Source organism: Nyctibius grandis, chromosome 3 (assembly GCF_013368605.1).
Source record: "Nyctibius grandis isolate bNycGra1 chromosome 3, bNycGra1.pri, whole genome shotgun sequence".
NCBI classification, from domain to species: Eukaryota; Metazoa; Chordata; class Aves; order Nyctibiiformes; family Nyctibiidae; genus Nyctibius; species Nyctibius grandis.
The window spans coordinates 75,725,555-75,747,449 of record NC_090660.1 but is presented as its reverse complement, the minus strand read 5'-3'; the positions used below and the strand labels follow the sequence as shown (position 1 = coordinate 75,747,449).

Below are 21,895 nucleotides of genomic sequence, written 5' to 3'. Positions count from 1 at the left end.
TGGGGATGACAGCAGCCCTATAGCACACAGCATAATCCTCTTGGTTGCCTGCTCGAGTTACCCCACCTTCTTGTTTTTGCATTTTACTGAAAGCTCCTAGAAACTTACCTTTTCCCTAGCTGGTAAAGTATGTTTAGATCATAGACATGTTAAAATTTGGACAAAAATATACCAAACATTTCAGGGTACAAGGAGAAAGAAAGGATCTGAAATGAAAAATGCATCATGCTAAAGTATCGTATGGCACCAGATTATGTTTCCATTATCTCCTACATTTAAAACTCTGTTGACCCCTGGTCAGAGGTATTTATCTTAACATTGCAACTATTTGTAATAGTCTTGCATATTTCTTTGCACGATTTTCTCTCCCAAAACTAGGCCTTTATTACACTATTGAGTTATGTATTCAGCTTTTCACGGAATAGATCTGGGAAAGAGATACAGCGAAATGTCTCAGCATTGGCATGTGTTTCACTAATGTAATTTTTATGTATCTGCAAATGAAATCCTCCTGTGTTTCCAGTAACACCTATAACCACATTTTCAGGGCACAGTGTGGGGCCCTGTGGGCCCATGGCCAGGAGTGGCTGGCCGGGCTCTGACAGCCTGTACTGTCCCACCCCCAGCCAGGAGCAGGGCACCAGGGGCACAAGGGCAGCCCCAGCCCCAGGCATTGGGCACCTCCCTGGGGATGGGGACAGGCCCAGGCCAGGCTGGGACATGGGCCCATGGGTGGGCCTGGCTCAGCAGTGTCCATGGCCTGGCAGATCTGGGGGGAGCTCCAGGGGGGTGGAATGGGGTCCTGAGCAGGTTGGGGGGACCCTGAGGGGGCTGGAATGGGATCCTGTGACATGAGCAGGTTGGGGGGATCCTGGGGGCTGGAATGGGGTCCTGGGCCATGGGCAGAGAGGTGGAGGCCCCAGGGTGTGGGCAGGGGCAGGCAGGGCCAGTGGCGCCTCACGGCCATGGCACGCACAGGCAGCAACAGCATCAGTTATAAATGACTGAAAAAGTATCTATCCAGCTGAATGAGAATTAAACCCCCTTACCTCAAACTGCAGAAAAGTTGCCCTAAAAGTTGCAATGGACAGGTACATTTCACCAGGAAGTTGTTTGGATAAATCCACAGAATCGGCTATTCTGTGGGGAAGGGTGTAAACAACAACAACCAAACAAAAATCGCAATACAGTAGAATGGTGCATGTCACAAATCATCACCTTTACCAGTATGACAAAGAAGGGTCTATTTATTATAAATTATCCTTTTTTCTATGGTTTAACCTTCAGTTCAGCAGTCTATACAAAATATATATCAACTGTTAACAGACAAATGATACAGGTTTTAGCTTACAGGTGAGGACACAGTGGGAAGGCAATTTTAGGAAGCAAACAACCATAACGACATAGCAAAGAGTTTTTGCTAATACATTTTCTTTTTAGCTTGAAATTGCTTAAAACCAAGGCAGCTGACTGAGTAGTGTGAATCATATGCATCTCCTAGACTGTGCAAAGAAGTTAGCATCTAATACCTGCCTAAGGCTTATGGCTAGAAAACTACTCCTTATGCCATATGTTATGTAAATATCCTGTTGAAGAGGACTTGTGGACAAATTTTTAATGTGTCATTCTCTGTTCGTAAACTACATGGAGGCCTGTGTCTAGCGGAGTCCCGCAAGGGTCGGTTCTGGGACCAGTTCTATTCAATATATTCATTAATGACTTGGATGAGGGATTAGAGTGCACTGTCAGCAAGTTCGCTGATGACACAAAACTGGGAGGAGTGGCTGACACACCGGAAGACTGTGCAGCCATTCAGAGGGACCTAGACAGGTTGGAGAGTTGGGCGGGGAGAAACTTAATGAAATATAACAAGGGCAAGTGTAGAGTCCTGCATCTGGGCAAGAACAACCCCAGGTATGAGTACAAGTTGGGGACAGACCTGTTGGAGAGCAGCGTAGGGGAAAGGGACCTGGGGGTCCTAGTGGACAGCAGGATGACCATGAGCCAGCAGTGTGCCCTTGTGGCCAAGAAGGCCAATGGCATCCTGGGGTGTATTAGAAGGGGTGTGGTTAGCAGGTCAAGAGAGGTTCTCCTCCCCCTCTACTCTGCCCTGGTGAGGCCGCATCTGGAATATTGTGTCCAGTTCTGGGCCCCTCAGTTCAAGAAGGACAGGGAACTGCTAGAGAGAGTCCAGTGCAGAGCCATGAAGATGATTAAGGGGGTGGAACATCTCCCTTATGAGGAGAGGCTGAGGGAGCTGGGTCTCTTTAGCTTGGAGAAGAGGAGACTGAGGGGTGACCTCATTAATGTTTATAAATATGTAAAGGGCAAGTGTCATGAGGATGGAGGCAGGCTCTTCTCAGTGACGTCCCTTTAGAGGACAAGGGGCAATGGGTGCAAGCTGGAACACAGGAGGTTCCACATAAATATGAGGAAAAACTTCTTTATGGTAAGGGTGACTGAACACTGGAACAGGCTGCCCAGAGAGGTTGTGGAGTCTCCTTCTCTGGAGACATTCAAAACCCGCCTGGACGCGTTCCTGTGTGATATGGTCTAGGTAATCCTGCTCCGGCAGGGGGATTGGACTAGATGATCTTTCGAGGTCCCTTCCAATCCCTAACATTCTGTGATTCTGTGATACATGTTGGATATAACACTTCCAGTATTTTTGCATGTTTTCTTACATAACATCTTTCATCTAAGTTCCTTGATTCACTGTGCAAAGAATTAGCTAATTGATTATCACTAGTACTGATGAAATAGCATTGAAATTAAAACAGAGAAGGATCAGCTCGACTACTCTGAGTCCAGGCTAAGCTTTCTGCTTACTCCCAGACTTGAGGCTCAGATGGAAAACCTTTACTTTTCAAACTGAAAATAAATTTCAATACAATTTCATGTTGTAGAAAGAAAACAAAAAAAACACTGGAAGGCTTTTGTTTTCATTGCAGTGTGAAATGAAAAAAATCTAAATCCTTGAAAGCTAAACTGTCATCCCCTGGCCAGCTCTACCTTTAATGAAAGACATAGTGCAGATCATACATCCCTACGATATTAAATGACAACAGTTGTAAGTACAAAGCCTCCCTAAAACTCGATGATATTACTACTGAGGAAGTTATGCCAGAAGGACTTTCCAAAACTAACACTATTCTGTAATTTATTACGGATGATGACATGTCAAGCTAGACTGGACCATCAGCTTGGATCCTTAATGATCATCCAGGTAAGCCTCCTTGAAGATATATTCCTGACTTGTTTCCATTCATCAGCCTTACATTTGAGCTAAGATGGCCTTACAGTTAATTCATCTCTTCACTTGTAAACTGATCACACACTATTCAGAAATTATTAAGAGAAATGATAAGCCGACAATGCCATATTTGGGTCAATATTCAAAGTAAAACCATGGTTTCCCTTACTGCTCTATACTGTAGGAATATAAGACAGACTGTGTTTCTTCAGTAACGTATAGTGCATGTTACCTTAGGAGCTAAGTAAGGGAACTGGAAAAGATTTACTGATATTTACTTATTCACTAATACAAAATTTTCAGACCGTTCATGTTACAGTCTTCACCTGTGTTATGGTTCTCTGCCATACATAAATATGCAACTGTCAGACATTCTACATTTAAACGCTCCTCAACACCATGCGTTTTCTCTCTTTGAAGACGGAGAGCATTTAAATTGCTTAATCTGCAGGGCATTCAGACTTTGGTAATGACAATACCAGTGTGGACTAAAATATGACATATTACTTGCTGCTGTGTCGTCGACTATCACAGCAGATGCATCATCTGTTAAGTGGGCATGTCACCCCTTGCAGCAAGTTCAGCACATCTTGAACAACTCTTAAGTTAGCACAGTTGTGACAGTAGACACATGGTCAGGCTATTGTTATTACCCTGATACTTTGTTCACAGGTCCATAGACTCCGTGCTCTCACAGAAAAAAAGTCCTCACAACATGCTGGTGCCTCAAGGAACAGCACTTGCTGGTATTTGAACAGTAGTCACCATCTGTTGATATTTTGGTTCATTACTGGCACAGACACAGGTAAGATGTTCTCTTCTATCTGCCATTACTAGAATTGTTTTTGAATCTAACAATATCAACTGACATCTGAACCTAATTTTTGTTCAAGCACCTTTCCCCTGCTGTAGCAGCAGGAAAGAAACTTAAAATGACTGTCAGCATAGAGGCAAGGTTCCTTACCAGAAAGAAAGCCATATTGCAGATGGGAGGAACCAGGAACTACTATTCTAGTGAAAATGTGTGTTAAGTATAATTTTCCCAAGTCTTTTCTATACATGTAACACATTGAGACTTCAGTAAAAGGAAACTTCTATGGTCTAATAATCAAAGTTTTCTCTACTTCCATAGCCAACTATTACTGCTGTTGTAAGCTGTGCTGACAATGAAGTATCATCTCCCTATGACTTTTGGGAATTATTCTGTATCTTGCAATAGCCAGTGGTTATGATTAACATATTATTCTTATTAACCAGCCTTCTAGGAAAGGTCATTGACAGTTGAAGATGGGATACAGCCATTAATAAGCATGCAGCTTGCTTTATTTACAAAAGTTTCCTGAATTCTGCCAGTTTTCTCTGATGCTTGGTAGTTATCCATTCAGTGAGTATTTCCTGCCTTTTCCCTTCCTCCAAGAAAATCACATAATGTAAGAACATCAAAGCTATTGGCTACACAGAATTAGCAAGTGATCACCCTGTGGAGGGTCTATCAGTCTGTGAAGACTACTAATAAGGCAATAAGTATGAGAGTTTCCTCAATCTGTAATTGCTTACTCTTCATCTCAGCAGGTTTTTCTTTACTTAATCATCAGCAAAATAACCCATGTAAATCACAAAATAGTCTAGTTGTTTGATCATTCCCTTTCTTTGTGTTAGCCTTTTCATATTTAACCTCCCATTTCAGTCAGCTTTACAAGGATGTTTTCCAGAGAAACAGTATGTCTCATTTGATGCTATATTAATCATTTGAAGGGAACATGTATGTTGCTAGGTTGGCAGTAAGTGTATGCATATGAAAGCAGGCCCAGTGGTGGGTCACAATGAGTTCCTTCTACAACAGACCAAGAGCCCTTCATCTTTATTGACCTAGGGAGCAGGTCAGATATGATGGCTGCTATTACAAAGACATTTCTTGAATACAAAAACGCCTTTGCAGTCACACCAGCTAATCAGTCTGAAAATCTCAATTTTATTTGGCTTTAAAATACTTCAAGATAACAGCACAATACAGCTGACATGCTAGAAGAAAGACCAATACTTAATCTTTTCCAAGCCATAACAGACATGCAAATTAACAGCTGACTGGAGATGGTAAGCCTTTTGGCAAACTGTAAGTATCTTTTCACCTACTAACTAAAGCAATCACAGAATCACAGAATGTTAGGGATTGGAAGGGACCTCGAAAGATCATCTAGTCCAATCCCCCTGCCGGGGCAGGATTGCCTAGACCATATCACACAGGAACGCGTCCAGGCGGGTTTTGAATGTCTCCAGAGAAGGAGACTCCACAACCTCTCTGGGCAGCCTGTTCCAGTGTTCGGTCACCCTCACCGTAAAGAAGTTTTTCCTCAAATTTAAGTGGAACCTCCTGTGTTCCAGCTTGCACCCATTGCCCCTTGTCCTGTCAAGGGATGTCACTGAGAAGAGCCTGGCTCCATCCTCTTGACACTTGCCCTTTACATATTTATAAACATTGATGAGGTCACCCCTCAGTCTCCTCTTCTCTAAGCTAAAGAGACCCAGCTCCCTCAGCCTCTCCTCATAAGGGAGATGTTCCACTCCCTTAATCATCTTCGTGGCTCTGCGCTGGACTCTCTCCAGCAGTTCCCTGTCCTTCTTGAACTGAGGGGCCCAGAACTGGACACAATATTCCAGATGCGGCCTCACCAGGGCAGAGTAGAGGGGGAGGAGAACCTCTCTCGACCTACTAACCACACCCCTTCTAATACACCCCAGGATGCCATTGGCCTTCTTGGCCACAAGGGCACATTGCTGGCTCATGGTCATCCTGCTGTCCACTAGGACCCCCAGGTCCCTTTCCCCTACGCTGCTCTCCAGCAGCTCTGCCCCCAACTTGTACTGGTACATGGCGTTGTTCTTGCCCAGATGCAGGACTCTACACTTGCCCTTGTTATATTTCATTAAATTTCTCCCCGCCCAACTCTCCAGCCTGTCCAGATCTCTCTGAATGGCTGCGCAGCCTTCCGGCGCGTCAGCCACTCCTCCCAGTTTTGCGTCATCAGTGAACTTGCTGACAGTGCACTCTAATCCCTCATCCAAGTCATTAATGAATATATTGAATAGAACTGGTCCCAGAACCGACCCTTGAGGGACTCCGCTAGACACAGACCTCCAACTGGACTCTGTCCCACTGACCACTACTCTCTGGCTTCTTTCCTTCAGCCAGTTCACAATCCACCTCACTACCCGATCATCCAGACCACACTTCCCCAGTTTAGCTGCGAGGATGCTGTGGGAGACCGTGTCAAACGCTTTACTGAAATCGAGATAGACCACATCCACAGCTTTACCATCATCTATCCACCGGGTAACATCCTCATAAAAGGCTATCAAGTTGGTTGAGCATGACTTCCCGTTGGTGAAGCCATGCTGAGTGCCCCTAATGATCCCCCTATCCTTGATGTGCCTAGAGACAGCACCAAGAACAAGTTGCTCCATCACCTTTCCGGGGATGGAGGTGAGGCTGACCGGTCTATAGTTACCCGGGTCCTCCTTCTTGCCCTTTTTGAAGACTGGAGTGACATTCGCTTTCCTCCAGTCCTCAGGCACCTCTCCCGTTGCCCACGACTTAGCAAAGATGATGGAGAGTGGCCTAGCAATGACTTCCGCCAGCTCCCTCAGCACCCGCGGGTGCATCCCATCAGGGCCCATGGATTTATGGACATCCAGGTTGCTTAATTGGTCCCTGACCCAGCCCTCATCAACCAAGACAGATTCCTCCTCTATCCTGACTTCTTCTGAGGCCTCAGGGGTCCGGGGCTCCTCAGGACAGCCTCCAACAGTATAGACAGAGGCAAAGAAGGCATTCAGTAACTCCGCCTTCTTTTTATCCTCTGTCTCCAGGACCCCCACCTCATTCAGCAGTGGGCCTACATTGCCTCTAGTGTTGGTTTTACCTGCAATGTATTTGAAGAAGCCCTTTCTGTTGTCCTTGACCTCTCTTGCAAGGTTTAATTCCAAGGAGGCCTTAGCTTTCCTAGTTGCCTCCCTACATCCTCTGACAACAGACTTGCATTCCTCCCAAGTGGCCAGCCCCTCCTTCCACAATCTGTACACCCTCTTCTTCCACTTGAGTTTGCCCAGCAGTTCCCTGTTTAACCATGCAGGTCTCCTGCTACCCTTCCTTGACTTCCTACCTGTTGGGATGCTCTGATCTTGAGCTCGGAAGAAGCAGTCCTTGAATGCTAACCAACTACCTTGGGCCCCCTTACCTTCTAGTATCCTGTCCCATGGGATTTCCCCTAGCAATTGCTTGAAAAGGCCAAAGTTGGCCCTCCTGAAGTCCAGGGTTGTGATTCTGCTAGCTATTCTGTTCCTGCCACATGAGATCCTGAACTCTATCATTTCATGGTCACTACAACCAAGGCTGCCCTCAACCTTCACCTCTTCAACCAGACCCTCCTTGTTAGTGAGGATAAGATCCAGCAGCGCTCCTCTCCTAGTTGGCTCATCCACCATTTGCATCAGAAAGTTATCATCAACGCACTGGAGGAACCTCCTGGACTGGGGATGGCTGGCTGAGTAGGCCTCCCAGCAAATATCAGGGTAGTTGAAATCCCCCACAACAACCAGGCCCTGTAATTGCGAGACTGCTCTCAGCTGCCTGTAGAAGGCCTCATCACCCTCCTCATCCTGATCTGGTGGCCTGTAATAGACACCCACAACAGTATCACCCCTGCCAGCCTGCCCCTTAATTCGCACCCACAAACTCTCAACTCGCTCCTGATCTGCCCCTGGACAGAACTCAATACATTCTAGCTGCTCACTCACATAAAGAGCAACTCCACCACCTCTCCTTAGTGGCCTGTCTTTCCTGAACAGGACATAGCCATCCATGACCACATTCCAGTCATGCGAGGCGTCCCACCAAGTCTCTGTAATTGCCACTAGATCATAGCCCCCCGACCGAACACGGATTTCTAACTCCTCCTGCTTATTCCCCATGCTGCGTGCATTGGTGTACAGGCATTTCAGGGAGCGAGCTGGGCACACCGATTTCACCCCAGGGGGATGGGAGGCCTCCTGGTCTACCTCAACACTAGAGCATTGCCCCAGTGTTGCAAGCCCAGCTACTACCCCATCCCCCTTCGAATCTAGTTTAAAGCTCAATGACAAACTCCAGAAGAAAGTAGCTTCACCAGGTAAATAAAACACTTGTGTCTCTATTACAAAAAAAAAAGAAGTCTTTGTGGTAAAGCAATGGGCTATTTTGTCCCTGTTTTGCTCTGCAAACATTTTTCTTTTCATCCAGCTTGTGGAAGACCAAGCGAACTGCATGCTGGCTATAGCACATTTACGTGTTATTTTCTATGATCAAGCAGATGGTGGTGAACTGTGTACAAGAGCATACTGAAACATGGTGACTTAGAATCCACTTGGATTCACGTAAAGGGTAGAAACTTTCATGTGGATCACAACAAAAGAAGGTTAATACTTTCACCTTTCTCCTGTCTTGTGGCACCTTACCCAGCCTGACCTGAGGAATAAAGCTTCTAAGGCCACCATAATGGAAAATTCACAGAATCACAGAATCACAGAATCAACCAGGTTGGAAGAGACCTCAGGGATCATCGAGTCCAACCATTGCCCTGACACCACCATGTCAACTACACCATGGCACTAAGTGCCACGTCCAGTCTTTTCTTAAACACATCCAGAGATGGTGACTCCACCACCTCCCTGGGCAGCCCATTCCAATGTCTAATAACCCTTTCTGTAAAGAAATTCTTCCTAATGTCCAACCTGAACCTACCCTGGTGAAGCTTGAGGCTATGTCCTCTTGTCCTATCGCTAGTTGCCCGGGAGAAGAGGCCGACTTCCACTTCACTACAACCTCCCTTCAGGTAGTTGTAGACTGCAATAAGGTCACCTCGGAGCCTCCTCTTCTGCAGGCTAAACAACCCCAGCTCCCTCAGCCGTTCCTCACAGGTCAGACCCTCCAGACCCTTCACCAGCTTGGTCGCCCTCCTCTGGACTCGCTCCAACACCTCAACATCTTTCTTGAAGTGCGGGGCCCAGAACTGGACACAGTACTCAAGGTGCGGCCTCACCAGTGCCGAGTACAGAGGGACGATCACTTCCCTAGACCGGCTGGCTACACTATTCCTAATGGAGGCCAGGAAGCCATTGGCCTTCTTGGCCACCTGGGCACACTGCTGGCTCATGTTTAGCCGGCTGTCGATCAGCACCCCCAGGTCTCTTTCCACCGGGCCGCTTTCTAACCACTCTTCCCCCAGCCTGTAGAGCTGCATGGGGTTGTTGTGGCCGAAGTGTAAGACCCGGCACTTGTTCTTGTTGAACCTCATGTCGTTGGTCTTGGCCCATCTATCTAACCTGTCCAGATCCCTCTGGAGGGCCTTCCTACCCTCCAGCAGATCGACACTCCCACCCAGCTTGGTGTCATCTGCAAATTTGCTGAGGGTGCATTCAATCCCTACGTCTAGATCATCTATAAAGATATTGAACAGCACCGGCCCCAGAACTGAGCCCTGGGGAACACCGCTAGTGACCGGCCTCCAGTTGGACTTTGCCCCATTCACCACCACTCTCTGGGCTCGGCCATCCAGACAGTTTTTAACCCATCGAAGAGTCCACCCATCCAAGCCCCGGGTACCCAGTTTGTCTAGGAGGATGCTGTGGGAGACAGTGTCGAATGCCTTACTGAAGTCTAGATAGACTACATCCACAGCCCTGCCCTCATCTACTAAGCGGGTCACTTGGTCATAGAAGGAGATCAGGTTGGTCGAGCAGGACCTGCCTTTCATGAATCCATGTTGGCTGGCCCCGATGCCTCGATTGTCCTGCATGTGCCGTGTAATGGCACGCAGGATGATCTGTTCCATCACCTTGCCTGGCACCGAGGTCAGGCTGACAGGTCTATAGTTCCCTGGATCATCCTTCCGACCCTTCTTGTACATGGGCGTTACATTTGCTAATTTCCAGTCAGCTGGAGCTTCTCCAGTTAACCAGGACTGCCGGTAGATAATAGAGAGTGGTTTGGCAAGTTCATTTGCCAGTTCCTTCATTACTCTGGGGTGAATCCCATCCGGGCCCATAGCCTTGTGGGTGTCCAATTGGCACAGCAGGTCACTAACCATCTGCTCCTGGATTATGGGAGGTTCACATAGCCCCCCATCCCTAACTTCAGGCTCTGGGGGCCAAGTCTCCTGAGGACAACCGGTCTTGACATTAAAGACCGAGGCAAAGAAGGCATTGAGCACCTCTGCCTTTTCCTCATCCCCTGGCACTACACTACCCTCCTCATTCAGCAAGTGCTGGAGGCTCTCCTTGACCCTCCTTTTGCTGTTGATGTATTTGTAAAAGCTTTTTTTGTTATCTTTGACTGTAGCAGACAAATCAAGCTCTAATTGAGCTTTGGCCCTTCTAATCTTCTCCTTACACGACCTGGCCACGTCCCTATAGACCTCCCAAGTTACCCGACCCTTCTTCCAGAGCAAGTAGGTTCTCTTTTTTTCCTTAAGTTCTAGCCTAAGTTCTCTGTTTAACCAGGCTGGTCTTTTTCACCGACGGCTTGTCTTCCTACAGACTGGGACAGCCTGCTCCTGAATATTTAACAATTCCCTTTTGAAGCATGTCCAGCCTTCCTGGACTCCTTTGCCCTTCAGGACCAATTGCCAAGGGACTCGGTCCACCAGCCTCTTAAACAGGCTAAAGTCAGCCCGCCGTAAATCTAAGGCAGAAGTTCTACTCTTGCCCCTCCTTACTTCCCCCACTATCGAAAACTCTAACATTTCGTGGTCGCTACTCCCAAGATGGCCACCGACCCTCACATCTCCCACTAGTCCTTCTCTGTTCACAAACAACAGGTCAAGCAGGGCCCCTCCTCTAGTGGGCTCATTTACCACTTGCATGAGGAAGTTGTCCTCCACACATTCGAGGAATCTCCTAGATTGCTTCCTCTCTGCCATGTTGTATTTCCAGCAGACATCCGGCAAGTTGAAGTCGCCCACGAGTACAAGGGCCGGCGACCGGGTGGCTTCCGACAGCCGCTTGTAAAACGCCTCATCTGCCTGCTCATCCTGGTTGGGTGGTCTATAACAGACTCCCACCGTAATGTCTGCCCTGCCGACCTTCCCCCTGATCTTCACCCATAGACATTCAACCTTGTCATCCTCACCATCTTCCTCAATTTCAACACAGTCCAAGCAAAACTAATACACTTACACATATGTATGTGTTACATTGGAGGTAAAAACTTAATAATACTTAAAACAACATTTAAAATTAGATTTTATATGACCATTTCAAAAGAAGGAAAACCTAACAGAATGAATACTCTTTTTAACAACCGAATAAGCTCTTATCCATAATGATACACAACACTTTGTAAAACTGCTCAGAGATTAAGGGATGTAAGTTATGTGGCAAATATTATAAGGATCTTAGTTTCTATCCCGCTTCATGGGATGAAAAGGAATGTTTAACTGCTTGGTTCCTGCTGGTGTTGAATGAAAATCCAATGCTTCATTAATATTTAGCCCTTTTTCTTCCAACCCTACTCTACACGCTCTCTTTTAGAGTTTCAGGAAAACCAGCAATTATCACATCGAAGGTCATCAATCCACCACGGAAACCTCAGTCCTTAACTGATGGAGAATTGCTGCAGCTTTTGCAAACATCTCAGATCAGGCAAGCAAGCGTTTTCGCTCCTCCATTCCCTCCTGTGACTCTCATTGGTTTTATTTAATCAGCTTAGAAGACCTCCTTAGTTTTCCTGTGATGCCATATACTATCCTAGACATCAGAAAGATTTCTGTACTGCTGTTATATTTACACAGAGGGAATAAAAGAATAACAACGATTTAACCATGCTGCACAATAGGTCCAGTCTGAAACAGTCTGAAGGACTCTGCTTAAATTTTCCAAAATATATTTTTGTTAAGCTCCATTCTGAAGTTATTGGCAATACTCTCACTTACTTCAACAGTAGCAGTAGCACTAAAGAAAGAAGGTGATCCACTCAGATGAAAATTACAGAGATGTTCAAGTTACTGAACAGCAGAAATCAAGAGAACCACTGAAAAATGAAGACTACTTCTGCCAACAGCATGCATTAAATAAAAAAGGTATGAGTCAAACCCCCAGATAAATCAAGAAACTGTTTGCAAAATAATGGTATTTTAAAAAATAATAAATGTTGTGTTCGTGTTACTTATCATTTGGCTTCATAGCCTCTATAGTTGTGCATTTTGAAAGTTTTTTTGGCAATCCTAAGTCCTAAAGAACATTTATTTTTTCTTCCAAATGAGAGATAGATAAGTTTTTCTAGAATCATGTGATGCCAAAAATGAGGTATCTGATAAAGCTGAGGGAGCTGGCAATGCTGAAAATGTGTTTTCTTCAGGGCTGAGGAAGACAGAGTTCTGATGACATGTAATGGGAAGGGCACTGCACTCATCTGTGCTTCCAGCCTCGCTGGAGAATGGATGACCAAACATCATTAATTCTGAGTATTACTTTTTTTGGCTCTTGTACCTTTGCACAATGAATTGATTTAGGCATGTAGGAATCTTGATGCTAATCAAAACATTATTTCAGTGTCATGTAGCCTGCTAGCTTGGGCAGGTTACCTCCACTAAAACAAAGTATCATTCAGTGCTTAAAAAAAATCATTAAAATAAATTAACAAATTTGGTAGAACTGTCAGGGAATACTGCTCCACTTTGTCTGAAGTATCATTTCTTTCTGACTGCTATTTCTGGCTCTGATCCTTTGCACAACTCCTGTGGCCAAGTCCCATTAAATAAGAGTCTTTCCTACTTTATGTGTGAAGCTGTGCAGAGAATTTGCCTTCACAATATTGTAAAGCAAAACCGAACAATTTTATCCAACTTACTGCTTTAATGTAATTAGTTAGTTGATTTCATTTTACCATTTAATCCATGTTCCCCAGTGCCTCCTTTAAAGAGACAGAGTAGGAGGGAACACTCCTATGTACTGAGCTGTAGGTTTCTGAAGCATGTTTTTCTTTTTGATAGAATTACAAGTTTGTAATTCTATGTTTCTCTTCTTTACGATAATCTCACATCTGTAAGGGTGGGAACCTGTCTAAGAAGCCACAGAACCATATGAAGCCGAAATTTCAGCCCTTCCCAGCTCTGCAGCTCCCCTTACCAAGACATGAGCTGGTGCGTCCCTCCTGCATGAGAGACTTCCCTCACCATGCACTATACATGTAACCATTTTGGTGAGGTTCCTGTTCTTGTACTCATTTTGATAGGGCAGAAGGCGAGGAGACAGGCAGAGGACTTGTTTCTTCTCCCAGATAACACAAAGGCCTGCTGTCTTCTTATTGTGCGCTGGCAAGGTTGGGAACATTGGTATTGCTACTACAGCTTTGCATCACATAATGACCTTAAATTCCTTGGACACCCTGCTAATGCAGGGCCTCCTATACAGTTAATTTCCTTAAGGTAAATATAGTAATGTGTTTTTAGTGTACTTTCATATTACTGTACCTACTCTTTGGGTGTTCAAGAGTTCAGTGTGGTTGGCCTAGCAAAGTAAACTCAAGAATTAACTAGAAGCATTTTTTATAGAAATGGACTTTGTTAAAAAGTGACCTGAAATGATAAATGGTTTGTTCAAATAGCTGAAGTGACTGAACGTTTGAGCTTGGCTTCAGAACATGAATATTCTCACAGCAAAATACAGCGTGCTGAGGAATTTTGCCTATGGCTATGGTATGAATGAACTGAATCATCCCCTGAAAAAGACATTTCTTCGATCTTCAGCTGAGCATGTAAAACACAGCAACTGGCACAGTATAGCAAACAAGCTGCCATTTGAGAAGTGAAATTTTACTGTTTTGTTTTATGATTAGTATATTTGACCACACTGATATTATCAGCTGCTTAATTCCTAGTTACTGCTCTGGTTTTAGCCCTGTTAATCTTGTTACAATTCAGTTAGATTTGAGAAGCACAGCCGAAAGCAGCCACAGAAGCAGCTGAAAGAGTTTCATTCAGGTGCACTGAAAGTCTACTCAGGTGAGCTGAAAGGAGCTCCCTGGGTAGGGAAGCATTGGCAGCAGAAAAAAGGACATGTCACTAGTCTGCCATGTGAAAGCCAAGTACACTGAACCGCCCTTAAATTAGGTCCTAGGTGAAAATAATAGCAGAGGCCACACAGGCTTTTTTAAAGCTTCCTGTTATAAAAACAGTGACACTATTCCTCTTGGATAAAACCCCACTATTGATATCAAAACCTTTGTCCCATCAACACCCAGCTACAGTACTATAGCATGTGTGGCTATGAGTTAGAAAGACACCAAAGTTATCAAGCTGCTGTAGAACATTCGACTCTAGGAGAGTTACAGGACAGAAATGATGCACTAACAAAAGCTGCTGTGATTAACTGTTTCTGGACTATGTGATAAGAACCAATTTTCATCTACAAGGAAATGGTTCTGAGCATTGTACCCAACAGATCACCTCTTCTCCTGCATTACTGTTTTGCAATGGGGTCACCTAGAATATGGATTAGTTTGCCTGCTGGATACACTTAAAGTTTCTGAAGCTTTAGGGAAAGATGTAAGTTTATGAAAATGAGAATAGGCAGCATCCTTGTGGCACAGGGACTTCTGCAGTTTGGACTTTCTTTTTCCAACAGGCTGTGGAAATTCAATTGAAGAATATAGTATCTGGATTACACCACTAGAAGGGGAGAGGTTATACAAAATACATTGGAGTTTGCATTTTAATGAATGTATAGTATGTCCATAGGCTGGCACAAACACAGTGAAATAAAAAAGAAATGCCCCCAAAGCTTAATGTGAGGTATTCTTTCTTATTGCCCCCAGACACTGCATATTGCAAGACTGCTGCTTGTCTAGATACAAGGCCATGATTAACTGATGATTAATTAGTTTAACTTATACTCTCATCAAATTCACTACTTTCATAAGTAATTTCTCAAATGACTTAGCTCATGTAGACAAACTCAAGCAATTATTGACATAGTTCAAATAATTCAACATTTCTAGCAGAAAGGCTCAAAGAAATACAAGCAAACTAAAGTCTTGCCAAATGTCCTTAATGAAGTTTTCTCTGGGGTCACAGGCAACAGATTTTTCTGGCTCCACAGAGCTTTCAGAATGTGTTCCACATGGCATGTCTTTGGTCCTTGTTTTGATAAGAAAAGATTAAGGGACTTGCCCAGGCAAATAGCAAGACATGGTTGGAACCACCTGTATTTATGGGAGTTCCCGATGCATTTAACAGACAATATGAACAGTAGTTTCCTTCGCAGTTTTGGCAGTGTCTTAATTTTGCCATTGTTTGCATTAAATGTCTAGGAAGTTTGGGTCAGAATCTTGTCTACAGTTATAATCTAGAAATACTTGCTGTATGTGTTTGTTACCATCTGGGTCAACAGGGCTATATGCTGTCAAGTATCAATCACAAATGAATCAGACTGTATTCCAGTGATAAACAGAACCATCCCAATATAACTCTTAATTACCTTTCAAATTGTGAGGCTCAATTAATTCATGTTTTTAGAAAGTTCTTGATAAGTTGCTGTAGAAATTAAAGATATTTGCAACCCATAGAAGCCTTTGCTTCAGCACCCTTCAGGTGTTTTTCTTGTTACCTTTTCTCTGATTATGTTTCAGTCTTGTCCATGGATCTCAGTCTTCCATTGTCTAACAGCATGTTTGAGGTTTCTGTATTTCATTTATACACAAGCTAACTTTATAGTTTCAGAACCTCCACTACTTGAAATAGGACTTTTGAAAAGAAAAGTGAAAATGAAGAAATGAATATGCAATCATAAAGAAGCTGGGGGAATACCCTAATATTGTATTGTCCAGAATTCTCTGCTTTTTGGCAAGGCAAAATTAAGAGCAGCTAAGAACAACTTCATTTGGAAGTCCCTCCATCAGGTCTGGAAACAGCATGCTTTGACTGCAGCAACTTTCACAGCCATCATAAACCACAAAGATTTTAATAAATCTGAGGCTAGGCTTTCCAAATTATGCTAGAATATGTGTCTCACTGTCATGTGAAGAAAGTACTTGTGTATGAACGTTAAAAGCTTGGAGAAACTGAAAGAATTAGTGCTGGAGAGCTATTTCATGCCATAGGCTTTCAGGAGCTGCCCAGGTCATAGTGCAAGTGTCAGTGTAGGACTGATGCATTAGAGTCTCCTGACATGAAGTACAGTTTAGAGATTAATACACATCCTTAAAATTAATCTCTTATCGACAACTTAAAAACACCTATCCTACTAAACCTATAGATAAACCCTATAGATATCCAGAGTGGATTTTTGAACACGTGGACCTCTCTGACTGAACACAGGTCCATGCAACTCCTCCTGGCACTTCAGAAAGATACGTTAGCTAAAATTTTTTAAAAATTGAACAAACTGTCTGAAATCTTGTGGCACTGTCCTCCACTAATAAACCGCAAACTCCTCTTCTAGGAAAATGGTGTAGAAGCAACTGCACCCCTTGTCACCTGCCAGCCTCAGTGTTGCCATTAATGTCAGCTCCACTATGGGCTTGGCAGAGCAGCATTGAGCCCAAATTAATAAAGTCCAGCTGGATACAGGTTGACACCATCAAGAGCCTCTGTGTTTCCCAGGGAACTGGCTTACCATGGAGCCAGATAAGACTCCTATGGGCTTGTTAACTCCAGCTCTATGTAATGCAAAAGCAGCTGTACTGATTATGGAGTTGAGATGCTCCTGGAAGCAGTGTAGCCACATTCATGTGGCTCTGAGCTTCAGGTAGTATCTGTGGCATGAATAATATGCAACACATGGATGATCAAGTGCTGACTGTATCCTGCTTCTGAATGGCTGCACAACCAACATATCTAGTCAGGCAGTGCTGAGACAGAAGAATTTAAGATCTCTGAGCCTAAAAGCAATTCAAACGCTTCTTTATTTCTAGGCTGTCAGAAACTTGTTTTGCACAGAAAAACAAGACTGAATCTTATTAGTCAAAGGAAGGAATTTTATTACTTATAGTCAGATTCACCTTCATGCACAGGATCAAGCACAAAAATCTATGAATCACTTCAGGTCTGTTTTGACATCTTGTCAGTGCTTCTTAGGTCTTAGGCTGAGCCTCTCTTAAGGCATGAACGTGCTCCTGAGGACTCCACCCTGCTTAGTGCCAACTTCTGAAGGCGATGAGTGCTCTTACTTTACGGTACTAATCATTATTTGGAACTGTTCAGACTCTACAGGACTAGACCTCTAACTTGTGGTTTTAATATTTTCATTGGAAATGAATAAGTGACTTATGTAATGCTTAAAGGGAGTTTGCATTACTAAATGCTTACTGAACACCCTGAATGTCTTAATTGTGAGAAAGATACTCTAGAGTTACTTGCCTCATCAATACAGGCATATACATCCCTTTTGTGATAGGTAAATGCACATAAAAGTAAGGTAGGCATACACTGGATTTTAATTACCCCTGTGGGCCACATAACAGAATAGGTTGGAATTTGTTCATGTTAAAATCACAGCAGTTTTAATCCAATCACTGTGTTTACTTCACACATACATCTGCATCTACTTAAATAATTACATTGGGTGGGATTCACTTTCACATTGTAGACACCTAGATTTAATTCTCAAAATGTCAGTGTCCCTACATGAGGTAGGTGTCTAAGCTCCCACAACAGTCAGAGGGGAATCTAGTCTGTACAGTTAGGGGAACCTGGAAACTATTTGGCTGTCCAGGTGCAGCTCTCCAAGCCCCACTGGCTGTATCGACTCAAATGCTATTGCCTATAATGGGAGACCAGATATTCACATACCAACGCCTACATCTAGGTCTCTGAATCCCAGTCAGTAGATCAGGTAATTGGTGTCATTTCTGAGCTATTGCCTAACTCCTTTTACTGAAAATATATTGAAAAGCACAAATTTGAAAGAGTTTTAGAATATAATCAACCTAGTGTACATACATGGACTAATCTCCCTGGAGATGCTCCTTCAAGTTGTACTTAAAGGTACAACTATTGTACAACTACAAATGATACAGAGAAAGAAGAAGAGGATGAAAGAGTCACACTGGGGAGGGTTTCTTAAGTTTTCATGATTTCCCAGCTTGTGTCTGGAGTCAACGATCGCCACAACAACACAAGGCTAGAGATTATATCTATCTCTTCATCTATATCTACCTACAGGCACACATACACAGGAAATAATATATGCATTATTTTCCTTTCTTATACATTCATTTAAAACTCTGTACACTTATTTCCTCATAAGGGTAGAGAAAGCATTACTCTCCTATAATCTGCAGTTGGGAGGAAAAAAATAGACTTGTGTTCAGAAGCATCAACTGTAATCCTGAATTTTAACAATATAAGCCAATATAATACTGTTGCCTTTGGAAGAGTGACACTGACATAAAACTTCACTTGCAACACTAAAAATACTCACTTACTGCTGTTCCTTATGCTTTAGGGAAGATGTGCCTAAGTACCCAGCGCTGCTCTGAGGCAAAGCCTGGCACAATTTTGCCGTCTAATACTTTTTTACTTTCTCCTGAAGCCTAATATACCATCGTATTCGGCAGTGCCCTGTTCTCCTTCCTCTGCTCAGCTGTGCTAAGCAAGCTAAGGAAGCTGTCCAGATTCCAAATTTTGCCATGAAGAGCTTGGGAGCAAACTATATTGCATTTTCAGATCATATTTAGTCTCATCTTCCATCTGCCATTTTTACATCTTCCACAGCTTTCTACAAAGATAAAAAGGCAACTGGGAAGAGAATAAAAAGGAAAAGGTCCGGGAAAGTGTTTAAAGTTAGGGAAACTTTGATAAGGAAAAACATGACGAGAGGAAAGGGAGAAAGGAGGCACTGCAACAAATGACACAGATGTGAGAAAGGCATGTCCAAGTCTGTGCTGATTAAGCTAATCTGGTTCAGTTAAACCCCTGCACGGACACTTCTGGGAACTGTGACACATATGTGAACAAATGAACAATCTCTAACAATACTTGGGTCACTATAGCATGAACCGATGTGCTTTTCAGCAAGCATGCAACAAATCACATCAGTGCCCTTTCAGAGAAATTAGGAGCTTAACTTCAGAAGAGCAATTACAATAATCCATACCTATCGTGCTGCACAGCTTAAGATACCTGAAGTTCCTTGGAGACCTAATGCTAGGCTTCTGGGTCTGCTCAGTTGTCACCCTGTCTTTGCTGCACTAATTGCCTAAGATCCTGCTTTTTCACTAAAGCTGTTTGGGAGTTGCAAAACAGGTGTAAGTCTCCAAAGGAACCCAATTTGTGAGGCACACATTGGCCATGGAAAATTCATGGGATGTTAGGGATCCACCAGGAAACGGGAAGTCTGAGATTCAAGCCCTCTTCCTCCTGATGACGTCTGGAGCACCACCTCCTGTCCCAGGAGAGTTCCTCAGTCACCAGGCAACGGTGACAAAAGGTTCAGTCTACTTCTGGGAAAGCTGCTCCAGGCAAGAACCATATGCCGGGGAGGAGAAGGAGGAGGGCTTGATTCTGCAGGTTAGATCACTTGATGTGGGGACAGAGTGCTGGCATTCATGAGACCTTTCTGCTCTTTATCAAATGACAATTTTGGAATAATGTATAAACAGTCTAGGAGCAAATACTGAGACTGAGGACATGATTTCAGGCTCCAGGTATCTGCTTCCCAGAGAAGCTTGACTGTATCCCTGACCTAGGTTTCTATGTTTGTGCAAGACAGGTACCCATGCCTTTGCCATCCCCTATAAGCTTTTGCCATTTCCCCTTGCTCGGATCTCAGTCTAGGAAACAAAAATCTATCACACAGATTGTAGGTGTCTGATAATACTTAGCCAGAGCATCACAACATTAACTGCCTTTGTTGCCTTTTGCCTTAAAGAACAAAACCATTTTTCCGAGCTTTTTTTTCCACTAAAATATACAGGAGAAACCATGTATAGTCTGTGAATTTTTGGAAAATGTCAGGCTCCCATACAAGCCACTTAATGCATTTTCTGATTACCTATTCAAGATGACTCACAACATTGTGTAAATCATGGTATTGTCTCACGACTTGCTTATGTCACTCAACAACCCAGGAAGCAGGCAGGAACCTCAGCTCTGCTCTGGAGTTTCAGCTGTTTGACCAGTCTTCCTTCCTTAAGACCAATGCTTGCAAAGTTTCACAGAGACTACTGTTTTTTATAACTGTAGTTGTAAGGCTAGTTTGACCTACCGTGCCTAAATATATTCAAACAAAAAATGTGCTTAAAAAAACAAATAAATATATAAATTATTTTTTCCATTTCTTTATATGATCTAGAAGAAATTTGCTATCTAGGTAAAGTCAGCTTCAAAATTGTTTGCTATTTAGCTAAAGGCATAAAAGTTCCTTCGGGAGGTATGAACTAAATGAAGCTATAGATTTCAGAGCTGGAGGTTTAATAATTCCCTCTGCTGTATGCTCAAAGGCACAGAGCTCTCTTGGGCAGAGGCTACAGTTTGCCAAATGCATTGAATGAATGCTAAAAAGACTCTGATCCACTCAAACACAGAAACAACTTGTCATTACTTGCACTGTCAATACCTGAAAACATGTGACCTTTGCTGTTGGCAAAGTAACATCTTATAGCCCAGAGGTACATTAAATGAGCTTAACGTAGAATCAGTTTGACACTACCATTAATCTAGGGCATGTGGACTTAGAAGAATCACAAATCTTCTTTTATAGCTTGAAGCAGGTCAAACATCTTCCTTTATAGAAAGAGCATTTTAGTTCACACAGCTAAAGAAAATACCCATTATTTAAAATAAACATCTCTTAAGACATATACAAAATATTTTAATTAAGCAGCTGCATTCTATCCTGCTTACCTTGTCTCTGCATTTTTAACAGCACATATTATTCTGCTCCTCACTAAACTCTTGTTTAGTTTGCTAGCACCAATAAAATTCCACATCCCCGAAATGGCTGCATTTCAATGATGAGTGAAATGATCCCTCTTATTTTCTTCATATAGTGAAGTAACAGTGCTACTTGAAAATGTATTTCTTTATTGATACTTAGAGAAAAGACATAAGTCTGCAAAAAAACCATCAGTGAAACATAAGAGCCAGAAATATCTTCTGTTATTACTTAGATAGAAGGCACACACATTTCAAGTTTGTATTTTAAAACTATGATCTATGGAAGTATTTTGTTGCTATTCAATGTACTGATCAAGAATGCACATAAACTGCTGTCCTGCACTGAAAATTCAGCTTGCAAAATGACACCTTCTTATTGAGCAATATTTGCTTAGTGAATAACAAACTTCAGAACTAATCCAACAGCAAAAAAAGAAGAAAAATTTAAGGTTTTTTTTCCCCTGTTACCTCTTTCTGGTCAATAATATTAAAAAAGTAAACAGGTTTTTATGTTACCTCGTGTATTAACTCAATAGTTACATTCCTGTCAGATACAGTGGGGCAAGTCCTCCAGAGGTAAATGGCTTGTCCAGATTTTATAATGTTGATAATCTAATGAGTAACTCTACATAGGGCGTCCAAAGTTTGTAGCCAGCAAACCTTTGCTAAAGGAATATGTCTAATGTAGCCGACATACTTTTAGTACTAGTGATTTAAAAGATAGAAGTTATGTTTT

General features: G+C 43.2%; 1 protein-coding gene across 5 annotated transcripts in view; it reads right to left on the bottom strand.

The window, feature by feature from the left end:
* The window catches only part of SULF1 (sulfatase 1), a 222,340-nt gene that overhangs the window by 106,520 nt on the left and 93,925 nt on the right, over positions 1-21,895 (bottom strand). The window lies entirely within an intron of this gene.